The sequence below is a fragment of the Seriola aureovittata genome, chromosome 17, assembly GCF_021018895.1.
Source record: "Seriola aureovittata isolate HTS-2021-v1 ecotype China chromosome 17, ASM2101889v1, whole genome shotgun sequence".
Lineage (NCBI taxonomy): Eukaryota > Metazoa > Chordata > Actinopteri > Carangiformes > Carangidae > Seriola > Seriola aureovittata.
Genome location: NC_079380.1, coordinates 8,903,589 through 8,915,986, shown reverse-complemented (window position 1 = coordinate 8,915,986; position 12,398 = coordinate 8,903,589).

Genomic DNA, 12,398 nt, shown 5'->3' with positions numbered 1-12,398 from the left:
AATGCAACAATGGCTGAAGCTCTTCACCACCACAGCAGAGGAAACTTACAAAGACCCCCCCTCAACACGTTTCACCTGTTGCAGCTGCAAAAGTACTGAGCTAACACTGTGGGCATGGCATAGTATACAGTACATTAGTATGGGTGTCTTTTCATCTGACAGGTTTTATGCCTGCAGGTGCTGGCAGAAGTTGATGAAGGGAACGAGGTGACATAAATACGTAATTTCAGCCCTCGTTTGTGCCTGCCAACAGAGAGGAAGTCTCTTTGATGTGTTTTATATAATACAGTATATTTCACCCATCTAGACATCATGACTTGAGCTGTCGCTGTACAAACACTTTCAAGCCAACATATAGGTCACGTGACTGTAAAACATGTGGTCCTATTCTGCGGCTTTATTTCCTACAAATGGCTGGTTGGTGTTAGATCCCCCCGCTAGCTGCCATTTGGTACACCACAAGTTTGTTGAAAGATAAATCTCTTGCCTGATCTGGTGGTGAAGCTACAACGCAAGCCATAACCACAACAAGAAGGTAAAGAGCATTTTTGATTACAATACATGTGGTCCTCATATGCAGTACAACAATGCAGAAAACGTTGGCTTTCAGAAATCCACACTTGGTGATTAAAGGGGAGGAGTCTGCTGTACTTTAACACAAACTGACATCAGCCGGTGTCAGAAACATTTCTGTCGCAGCGGCTGAAAAGACAGGATCACTTTAGATATATTCTCTATTTTCTAACATGGAAAACATGTGGAAAATCTTTTTCTGCCAGCTTCATGAAATAAGTCAAAGGGTAAAGTTGTTTTTGAACAGTTAGGAAAAAGATGTAAATACGAAACTAAAGCCAGTTAGCTTAGCTTAGCACAAAGACTGGAAACAGGGGTAAACGGGTATCAAGTTGCCAGGTGACTGGGCCCAACCAAGAAACAGCCTGGCACATTATCCCTCATAAAACCACGAGTTGTTTTTACACTTTGGTTTTTGTAGGGATTAAACAAACTAGATGTGATGTGTTAAGCAGAGGGTCTTAGAAGTGATGTAGGTGGATTTGTTACCTTTGAACAGAGCCAGGCTAGTTTTCCTACTCTTTCTGGTTTTTGTGATAAACTAAGCTAACATGAGAGCGGTGTCATTTTCAAAAATCTGAAACGATTCCTTTAAGACAAAGTATGAGGCAAAATATGTTGTCCCTCACTTACACCTACAGCTTTTTTAGTGTGTGTACATAAATACTTGTTATCCATTACCATAGAAGAAAGGCCCCCATCAGAGTAGTCGTAGGAGACAAGCCTTATCAGTCGCAGTGTTATCTGATGAAGGGGCCCCATCTCCTCAGGCTTCATAAAGGCAAGAGAGGACTTATGCGAGGTGAAGGAGTAAAACGAGAAAGGTGGGGGTGTTCTGCTCCATTGAATTAAGAACTGCAGCAGGAAGTACATATATCCACCGTGAAGGTGCCACTAACCGTCCCACGCCTTAAGACTCTTCTTTGATCAGAATGTAGAACACAGACAGCTTTAAATGTTTCAATACACACAGATACCCACAGGTCAATGACCGGGATATTCCAGAAAGATCAATAACATTACAGCAAATGACACAGAGACCTGGATGTGTGCTGACTAGGAAATATAAGTCACTGAGCTTGAATGAAGGTGGAAGTTAAGACTCCGTTTTGTGCCATGGGGTTTTAGACTGAGGTGAAGCGGAGACATTTTGGTTCCTGGAAGAAAAGAACAGATCAAGACTAGATAGTGTATCCTGAGGAAGGGCTTTTCTACTTCTGTGTTTTCTCATCTCTGCATCATTAGAACTCCAAAGGACCTTTTGACGTCAGGCTTCCCCAGACACTCACTCTGATTCTTAAGTGTAACTAAATCACCCCAAAGGTCATGTGCATCTATCAACCTGAAGATATATGTCCTGTTTATTGCCCATAAAGATCATTAGCATTTTCTCCCCTGCTGTCTTCCATTCCCTTGTACAAACATCCACACCGATTCAGTTCTCCACATTCAGAGAGCCTGGCCTGATTCGCAGCGAGTCGCTCAAACAGCTTTACATCTCAGACAGACTCCATGTGCAGACCAAGAGTTATAAACACCAAAGTCCTGGGCTGCTTTTTTCCTCGATTCAAAGAGCTCCTAACACTTGTTCTCTTCCTTTCTCTTTTCCAATTATTCCCTGTGCAGTTCCTGTCTGTCTCTGGTTCAGTTGTTCTAAAAATGGCTTCAGAGGCAACAGGCCTGAGCTCCCCTCAGGCATTGCACATGCACAATACATAAAAGCACTACAGTTTTTTAAACAATGCATGTCTCTGATGTTTCTTGGAAGAATCCTCTGTGACGAACATATGCATGTTAAATAATGGCACCATTTCAAACCAAAACTGTGCTCCATCTTTTCTATAGTTGTATGTTTTTTGAATCACATCATTTGGCATCATGATAGCATGCTGATAAAGTCCTCACTGTTCTAAGCTAAGCCTATAGTTAAATGCTATCTGAGAGATGGCATAGAATACAGATGTGAAACATCAAATGAGGGACAGAAGATGATGGATTTGCTGCACTTGCAAATTAACATTACAAACTATTTTTTGTAAGATTTTCTCCACAGCTGTAAAGTTCTGTATAGTACTGACAGTTTTTTTTCCTGTCATTATTTCTCACCCTGTGTATCAAGGCTTTCCTTTTGCAGATACAATGAAGGTTTATCTGTTCCTGGAAGGCATGGAGGAAGTGCAGCAGAAGTTACTTTATCTGACAGAGTGAATCGAGGACAATTTTAACAAGATAAGCGTTGCTCTTAAACGAGCAGTCTGCACAGAATGCAACTCTGACTGTGATTAAAGATGATGGAATCCATTAAAAAGTAATGAGCATGTTTTGTGTACGCTCCTCATCCTCCCATTAATAGGCTTACGAGATGACTGCAATATACTGTACGCGCGAGGATGATGAGTGGAGCTGAAAAACATCAGCTGACTGGAGGTTGGTTGTTGCACTGGCTGTCAGCCAGGAGCTCTTCTTCATGGTTCCACCTTTCCAGACTAAATAAGTCTATATTGCAGATAGAACAACATACAGTATATAGCAGAGACAGTTTATCATGGAATGTACAGTACTTGTGCACAAAAAGAAATACTGTACATGCACACACATACACACACACGTGCACACACAGGCAGTTGTTGTAGTGGATGGTAGACCACAGGGTGTAGGCAGACAGCCAGTGAGTCAAAATGAGGCCCAAAGTAACCACTCTGAAATGAATGCTTTAGAGGACAGCCAAACCACGACATCAAACACACAGACACACACAGAGAGTGAGAGGAAAGAGACACTGAATCCAAACAGTTGTTAGCGATGTTGTGTGTTAAAGGCCTTCTAGAAAAAAAGGTTTGGGAGGACAGCAATTTCTCCTGACCGCTCCGCTCTCCGATTTATTGTGAAAAGCCTTTGAGGAAAAGTGTTTTTGAGAGGAAAGGGTGAAGAAAACAACGCGGCCCACGCCAAAAACAAAAATCTGGGTCAACAAAGAGAAGGGATCAGACAAGTTTGAACTGTTTCTGCAGTTTGTTTGTTTTTTTAATCAACGCTCCTATCTTGGTGCAAGTCTCATGATAACAAGTGAGTGAAATCAAACATACTGGAGCAGTAGGTAACCAGCTTTTTGCAGTGCTCTGATTAGAGCTACAGAGATTCTGACCTTAATTAATTTTTTTATTTAGAAAGTAACCTTATTTGGTCAAGTTTCAAAGTTAAGGTCAGGTTGAGTCTGCTCAACAAAATCCACAGAAATATATCCATTTCACATACCACAAATGTGAGAACACTGTTTTTATCAACAAAAATGAAAAACCTTTTCACTTCTTTTCTATGATGACATGACTTATTTGTAGCACGCTGGTTTCCAACACTTGCAAATCTTATGATAAACGTAGCGCTGTGTTTTATTTATCTCTCCAGGGCTGTATTTTTGATTTATTTTTTTTTTGTAAATGCTGGTATGTTGAGACATTTCTATCCATGAGACATTTATCATCTGACATTTTCGACCAATTCTTTGTCCATGGGGATTGTTTTCTGTAAATAGAAACTGTCACCAGTTTAACAATGGCTGCTATGGGGACTTGAAATATGACCACACTGGTCACTGAAAGGACATAAACACAACTTGGCAACATCACCTGCACAGAAGCAATTGTCTGTGCCAGCAGGGGTACCAGCACATCAAGAAGCAGTTTCTCAGGCCCACACAAGTATGTTCTCTCTGTATGAAAGGATTATTTAATCACAGCCACAAATTACACTCAGCCGTTGTTCAGCAAACATATCTTGTATTATAGTATTAATACAACAGTGGCTGAATCTGTACCTGCTTGAAATGTTTGCTGTATAAATCCCAAACAATTGTGGCCACTGAAAAAAAAACCCACTAAAAAACACTTTCAGATGATGCAGCGTCTGTCTGAGCACTTCTCTCCCACAGCCCTTCAGGGAGACTCATGTTTCTTTGAAAGCTTTCATGCCGTTCCAGAAATTTCCAAGTTCCTGCTGTCTGCAGTCCGAGAGCTCCCTGAACTGTGAGGTCAGTGGGAGGGAAAGGTGGTTCAGGGTTGGAGCCAAAGCCAGAGACAGGCCAGAGGCCAGAGCATTATGAAACACACAAACACACAGCTGTGTGTGGACAGCCTCCCACTGTTCTTGCCGATCCACCACAACAGCCCACTAATCCCCCTTAGATCTGCTCATCAGGGCCAGACAGTGCCCATCCAGTGGCGCTGCTGCATCTGGTAGAACCAAACAGCAGAATAATCTTGGCTTACGGCCACTGCAGAATGGAGCAGGGGGCCCATGAGGTGGGAGTAATGGGGGGCCCTCACCGGATCCCCTGCTGCCCGAAAAAACAATGAATTAAAGGAAAGATGTCATGAGGACTTTTTTTCTCGAATGTAAAAAAAAAAAAACCCCAACAACAACAACGGGGCTGTTGTACAATAAAAGTGTTTAAACTCCTCAATAAATTCTTAACTAGATTAGGTGCAAGAGGATTTGCATGGTCTCCCCAGACTCAGCAGCTCTAATAAAAGCATACAGCTGAAAGGGACTACAGAGTTTAATGTGACTTAACCCAAATGTACTAGGCAGTGTGATTGTGTTTATATCCATACAGTAATGAAATCATTGTATTATTGTATTCTTGAGGAATGTGCTTTAGGTTAAAGGTTTTGAAAATGTTCTTAAAAGATATAATCCATTGGATTTTGTTGTGCTATGTGCAAACAGTGATATGTGCTGTTAAACAGTGATATGTCTATTAAACACAGCTCTTATTGTATGTTTATCCATTCTTTTTTGTTTCCTCAGTATAACCTTCCTGCAAGTTGAACAAATAGGTTACACCTCTGCAATTCTGTAAATGAGCCTTTCACAGGGACACAAAAAAAAGAAATGTCAGAGAGATGTTTAGTTACCTGTAACCAGTGGGTTCAAGCAACCCGAAACTGTGAGGTGAACAACACTCCAAATAATGATGATGACAAAGCTTCTGAGTGCATCTAGATGATGCACCAAATCACAGTAATCATCAATTTGCCAGTGAGAGACAGAGCACATGATTTGGAGGCTAAATCATTCACATTCCTAATGGAAGTCACCCCAATGTTCTGGATTGTGTTTACACTAAAAGCTTCATGCTTCAAGCTGACCTGATTTGGACTCCTATTCTGTAACAAAAGGCAACGAATAAATTTCCCTTGAGATACAAAGAAAATCCAGGGAACGTGCCATAAAACTACTGTTTAAGCATAGGGCTGAGGTGGATGTTATTGAAAAGGATACATTACAAGGTTGACCTGAGGTCAGTGCTCATTCTTTTGCCAGGGACAAGCTAATAGCAGAGAATTGGGTGGAAACCTGTCTGCATGTTTTTTCTCCCTGCACTTGAGCACCTCCTCAGTTAGCCTACAACCCCTTTTTAAACTCACCCACTACCAAAACATTACCTGTCCTCTTCACTTACTCCAGGAATGTTACTAAGCTATGCAGCTATGTCCTGCAGGATATCATTTTATCTGCATGTTGGTGTGTACAGGGTCAGGGTCACTCCTGATTTACGCAATAATAAGACTTGGGTTACCTTGTGTTTGTGGGAGGCTCACCAAAGAAAACACACTGAGTTAGAAAGTAACATAGTAAAATTGTGTTTGTTCACATAGCACTTTTTGGTAAACATCCCCAGCTCCTCCTGCCCACGTGCTGAAGTGTCCTTGGGAAAGTCACCTAAACTGTTCCCAATTGTTAGTCCAGAACAGGATTGGTAACTTGCTGCCATCAGTGTATGAATGGGCAAATTGTAAAAACACCTCAGATAAAAGCATCATATAAATGCATGTACTTGCCTTTGTGGCACAAGTAGAGACCTCAGGTTACCTGAATTAAGCTGCAGGAAACTCTCATGAGTAAAACTATATTGAATGTGTGGACTGACATCATCTGCACAGCAGTAATCAAAGTAGATATAGATATAGATATGATGTTTTCTAGGGGAGGTATGACCAAGACAGAATGAATGGGGCCCAGAGTGGAACCCTGAGGCTCGCCCCAGAGAAGAAGAGCATTATTAAGCATTTTCTGCATTTCTGATTTATGTGCAACATATATTCTACATGCTTAAAGCCAATATATTCCTTTTTTGGACTTTGACATAATTTGTGTGTGTGTGTGTGTGTGTGTGTGTGTGTGTGTGTGTGTGTGTGTGTGTGTGTGTGTGTGTGTGTGTGTGTGTGTGTGTGTGTGCACGTGTGTGTGTGTGCATGCACTTACTTTCATCAAGGCACTTAACAGGTTCTATATGAATCATAGTAGCAGTATGAGTTTTGGAAGTTTCCCAGATTTATCCTTTATAGTTCTCTTTCAGCACCAGCTAGACTATAAGGAGTTACTCCAGTTTAGCAGATGTGCTCTTTGCCATCCTCTGCCAAGTCATACTGCTCATTTCAGCATAAACAAAGAGGAGGGCTTTTGGCCAGAACAAAAAAAAATCACTACTGCTCATGACATTATTCGGTTTGCAAAGCCCAAAGGTTAATGAATCTCTGGGGGGAAATGCTAGGAGACAGACAGATGGGAGGGGAATATCAAAATTCATCATCAAAAATCTTTCCAAAGCATCATTTGTCCCAGCAGGGAAACACACACAGACACCAGCTTAGGCTTATGTAGCGTTATAATAATCCAGGCTCCACTGCTATTCCATTCTTCTCTGCAGCAACACCATCATTTATATATATTCACCTACCCAGTCCACCTTTCAAACATTTTAACAACTTTTATTTACTTATGTTCACATTTATATTAGATTACTGAATGACACACACACAACCAGCGCACACATACACACACACACACACACAATGCCTCCCCCGCCAGGCCTGGTGACACAAACACATCTTGCCACATGGGAAGCCTTTAACCAGGAAGGCGTCTGACAGGATGACAGGCCTCAGTGTGGTGCCGAGTCAGCGGCAAAACAAAAACAAGCTGCAGGGTTTGCACTGATGTTTATATTATGAACTTGTTATGGATTACCATGGGAGCTCGCTGTGTCTGAGCACTGCTCTCCTGCTGTACATATCAGCCTCACACGTATCTGTGCACGTTTTTAGTCGCGTTGGTGTGTGCGATTGCATTATACATTGTTCTCAAGTGGCCTTTCACATCACTAAAACATGTCTGTGTTTTAAATTAGAATATTAATGAGGCATGCAAGAGTCAGTCATTTGTCTGACTTGGATACATTTTGCTAGTGAATAAGATGAGCTCTTTCACCCTCATCTATCCACCTCTTCCCTGCCATCTGAAAACGAGGAGACGTCCCAGCCACTGGATGCTGGTGCCTGGTCTGCAACACACTATAATCTCCACCACAGACTTAATGAGCTTAATGTGCACTCCCAGGCCTCTGGGCTTAAAGGCATGTGCACCAGCATTCACTTCACTGCTGTGTCTGCCTCTGTGTGAGTGTGTGCATGTAAATTCTCCAAATAAAAACACACAAGCACCCGAGGTGTGTCTGCTACTGCGTTTGGTCATAACTTTCTGACATCATCTTACGTTATGGTGACAACTGTCGCAGTCAGATGAAATATTTCAGAGTTTCAGTGTGCCCACAGACACTTTGGTTTAATCATTATCATTAGACTCACATTACGTGTGTGTGACCATCTGGTGCCAAAGTGACTGTGCAAACAGCTGACATGCATCCGGGGCCGGCTGAGGCCGAGCATAGACTTTCATTTGTAAACAAGCCATATGTCGTCATGCACCCTAAAGTCTGTAGGGGAAAGTAAATGCAGACCGGAGCTTTACAGTGGTGCTGAGGCTTCCAAGAATAGGAACAGATTTCAGAGCTTGATTGGGGATAAACTGTGATTTAGTCCTCAGACCCATGGTCCACTCAGACCCTGACACTTCACTCGCTTTCTCCCCCGCTGCAGTAAATAATCACCTCACAGGCACTGCAGCCTTAATAAACACTTGATTCCTGTTTAAACATGCTATTATGAATTAAAATCATATGACATACAACAATCTATCACTTACAAACAAAATATACTCTAAACAAAGCCTCCACACAATATACCACAGCACACAGGGGCTACCTGAACATATTTCTGGATTTCATGTTGATATTATCTTTGATTCATATAATGTGTCACCAAGAGGAGGCAGCTTCAGGCAGAACAGCGAACAAGCTTGTACATGTTACACAAGATGAAGGAAACGTTCAGCTATGCCTAAGCATATGCAGCATTAATCGGACTAATGTTGTGGAACTCTGAAGATTGTATGCGAGGGATTATTGCATTAACACCCAGCCTTCGCACACAAGTGACTCAGACTGAGTGATTAAGAGTTTGCTGTTTGCTTGGGTGTTTATTTCAGACCATCTTCACTTTTTTTCCCAATATGAAACAAAAGCAAGATTTTTTTACGTCAAAAGAAAACATATGTCACGCACCATATACTGTAGTTTCATAACAAAAACAAGACAACATGGCTATAATACCGGAAATGATTTATTTTTAAAAAATCGATTACTTTAATTTTCGAAAGCAGGCAGAAGTGACTCACATTATGCATAAATAAGCACTTTGTATTCTACCATCACATGACAAGTTCTGAATGGTGGTGGATTTAAAATGTCTTATCTGATAAGTAAACACAGTCAACAATGAAATTACAGGAGCAATTTTAATCTCGGTCTCCAGGGTGATGCTTCCATAAGGAGCAGAGACCTGAGTGCTCTGTTCCGCTGCTGCGCCTCAATTAGCTGAAAAAGAGATATAAAAGACAGAGTTCAAGGCTAGCTGGCCAGGAACGAGGAACAATCTTCATTTTATGGGGACTCAAAGAGACACTTCATTTTACTCTGCGGTGATTTTCCATCTGGTCATCAAACTGCTATTGCTGCCATTTTGTGTGACTTGCCTCCTCTGCTCTCTGGCTTTTATCTTGCATTAAAGCTACAATACTAGAGCCAAGCAAATGCTAAACTGCTACACACTGACCACAGTGTAATCTCTAAACCTCTTATTGTGTGCTGACCAGACTCATTGATCTGATGCTCTCAAACCTGTCATACTGGCCTTGGATGGTTTCTCAGATTATTAGTCACTAAAAGGTTTTATTTAAAACACCATGTGCCATCATGCATCACCCATGCATTGTAAAAGATGTCTTCACCATCATCAACATACTCAAATACTATTCATTAACCATTGCTTGCTTCTGATGCAGCTGTAGTGTTGCGCTTGACATTTATGGCTTACTGCAGACACACTCCTTCTTGCATAAGTGATGGCTATAGCACGTGCAAAAGGAAAGAGTGTATGTCTCAACGCTGCCTCTTTAGATTCAACGATAGCTGCAACCAAGAAGCAGTTTCTCAACAGTGTCTGTTTGCTGTTTACAGATATCTCTGACTGAGGAAGATGCTAACAGCAGGGTCTATTATACTAAGATCAGTGAAATATTCTGCCCTTGAATTATTCCATTCTAGTATTTCTACTTCATTTCTTTCAAAAGTGGCATAAGTGACTTATGTTCTTCACTCCTATGCACTCACTATAAAGCCCCAGTGCGCTCACTGAGTCATGGCGAGCCACTTTGTTTTGAAACAGCACATTCCAACAATCTTTCAGTACTGTTTTTCATTTTTATTGCTGGCCTAGAACTAATCCATTATTTGCATGGAGAGCTGAAGTGGCACGGAGACAATTCTTGAGAGTTTGATGAAATATCTGCCTCCAGGTTTCTTTTAACACAGTGGAACCTTCAGGGTTTCACTTCAGGGCTTTGTTGCTCCATCCCTCCTTCGCCATCAGGTGCTGAGCAGGAAAATGAAGGGACGGATCTGTACACAGTGAAGCACTGATTAAGACCTGATGTTACCATGCTGCATGTGCAGCGCTTATCTCCGGCGCGTGGATAAAGCTTAGCAATGATCACATAAGGTTTTATTGGTTGCCAGTGACAACTGCAATAAAACTGAATGTGACATTTACTCGCTATATCTGTATGACTCATCAGCACCTATAAAGCTGCGTACTGAAACATGGTAATACTGAACGGTAAGGATTATATATTGCTGTGAGACCCCAAAATTATTATGATTTATCTGGGTTGTTAAAATGCAATATGATCACAGCCTTTGCACGATGCAACATGAGGAATGTGCAACGAGAAAAGCGAGAAACTAGAGAATGAATATATGAGTATTTGGTCATAAAACACGGCACCCTTTGGGCACAGTGATAAAAACCAGTTGAGTTATGAACTAACTTGGCTCATTATCTCGTATCCGAGTGGTCCATGGTGAAATTGGCTTCTGTTCAAACAAGAGGCTTTGAAACATGTGCTGCACCACACTCTTCTCTATGTCAGGATTATGATACGTGTCATAAACTATGAAGAATTTACATCATAATCCTTAATCTTCTTAGCAAACTTCAGCTGCTTTATTAACGCCTCCATTCAACAGAACAACACAAAGGCATTTCAGCTTTCTAATGTACAATATTTCATTGCAGCGCTTACAACTAAACTTGAAAATGGGTGGAGTTGCATTTGCACACCTGATCTACATGAGCACAAACTCAGATCTGCACTATGGCTATTCTGTCCCTAGCCCATTTGTTTGTCATGGTGAAAATGTAAAACAAGTGACTTGCACCCTGACAAAGTGATTTTGTACCTGTGTTGGTCTTTTTCCATGTGTTTTCAAATGTGTTTCCTATAGCCCTCCCTTCTGTGGTTTGGGAAAAGTCTTTGGTTGGGTTATGATCAGCAGGCGTTCAGACCAAACAGCCCTGTATTAAAACAACGGGTTTGCTTTGCTGGGGGTGTTGTGTTGTTTCAGGTACTGGTGAGATAATGAAATACAGCCTAGGTGGGCGGAGGGCAATTTGAGTAATAGATCCATGAGTTTGAAGTTATATCAGACATCAACATGCTGCCCTCTGCATGAGACATAAATGCTGGTAGTTATTTTGTCTTTCATTCTAACAGTTGAATTAAAAAGTTGCACTATAGCATCTGTGTTACAAAGTAATCCATCAGGAATGTGCACTTGCATGTATTTCATTGGCCACTGCAGCTAGAGGGCTGCTTTTTTTCAATGCAGGCCTAAAGTTGATCTCAACACCTAAAGGTCAGAGTACACTAGAAAAGAAGGAGTTCATGTTACCCGACCAAGATGGGAATCAAAAGTGTCTATACCTGATTCACCAGTCATCATAGGGAGGGGAGAGTTTCGACATCATTTAAAAACAGGGATAATGAAATAAGTCAGCATTTTAGCACATTCAGTTCCCTTGTCCTAAACCTGCAAACTATTACTAACTTTGTAAGAGGCAAGTCTTATGTAGAAGAGGTAAGCTAAATTAAATTACAAGTTGGAAATTTACTTAGCTTCTTTAGGCTTCAAAACTCATAAAAGTAGTGCTCATTTGTGAAGATTATCGTGCTGAACAAATCACTATCATAAACTTTGTCACAGATCTTATTTTCCGCATGACTCAAAAGCCAATGGAAAAAATCCTGTTGGCTTTTTGTCGAGGGAACCAGGGTGATGCTAACATCCAGGTTAGCCTACAAAAATACATCATCCCTGCAGCACTTTTTTAGAAACCATAAGACATAACTTAATATGACGTCAGAAAGGTGTGTGGGGAGAAGGTTTCCAAAATAGTCAGCTATGTCTTTGTTTGCATGATAAGATTATTATTACATTTTATCCAATACTGGGCGGTGCATACAAAAACAAAGAGAGGATTTGTCTATGATAGTGATATCTTTGTAACAACTGAAGAAGCACTGTTCTG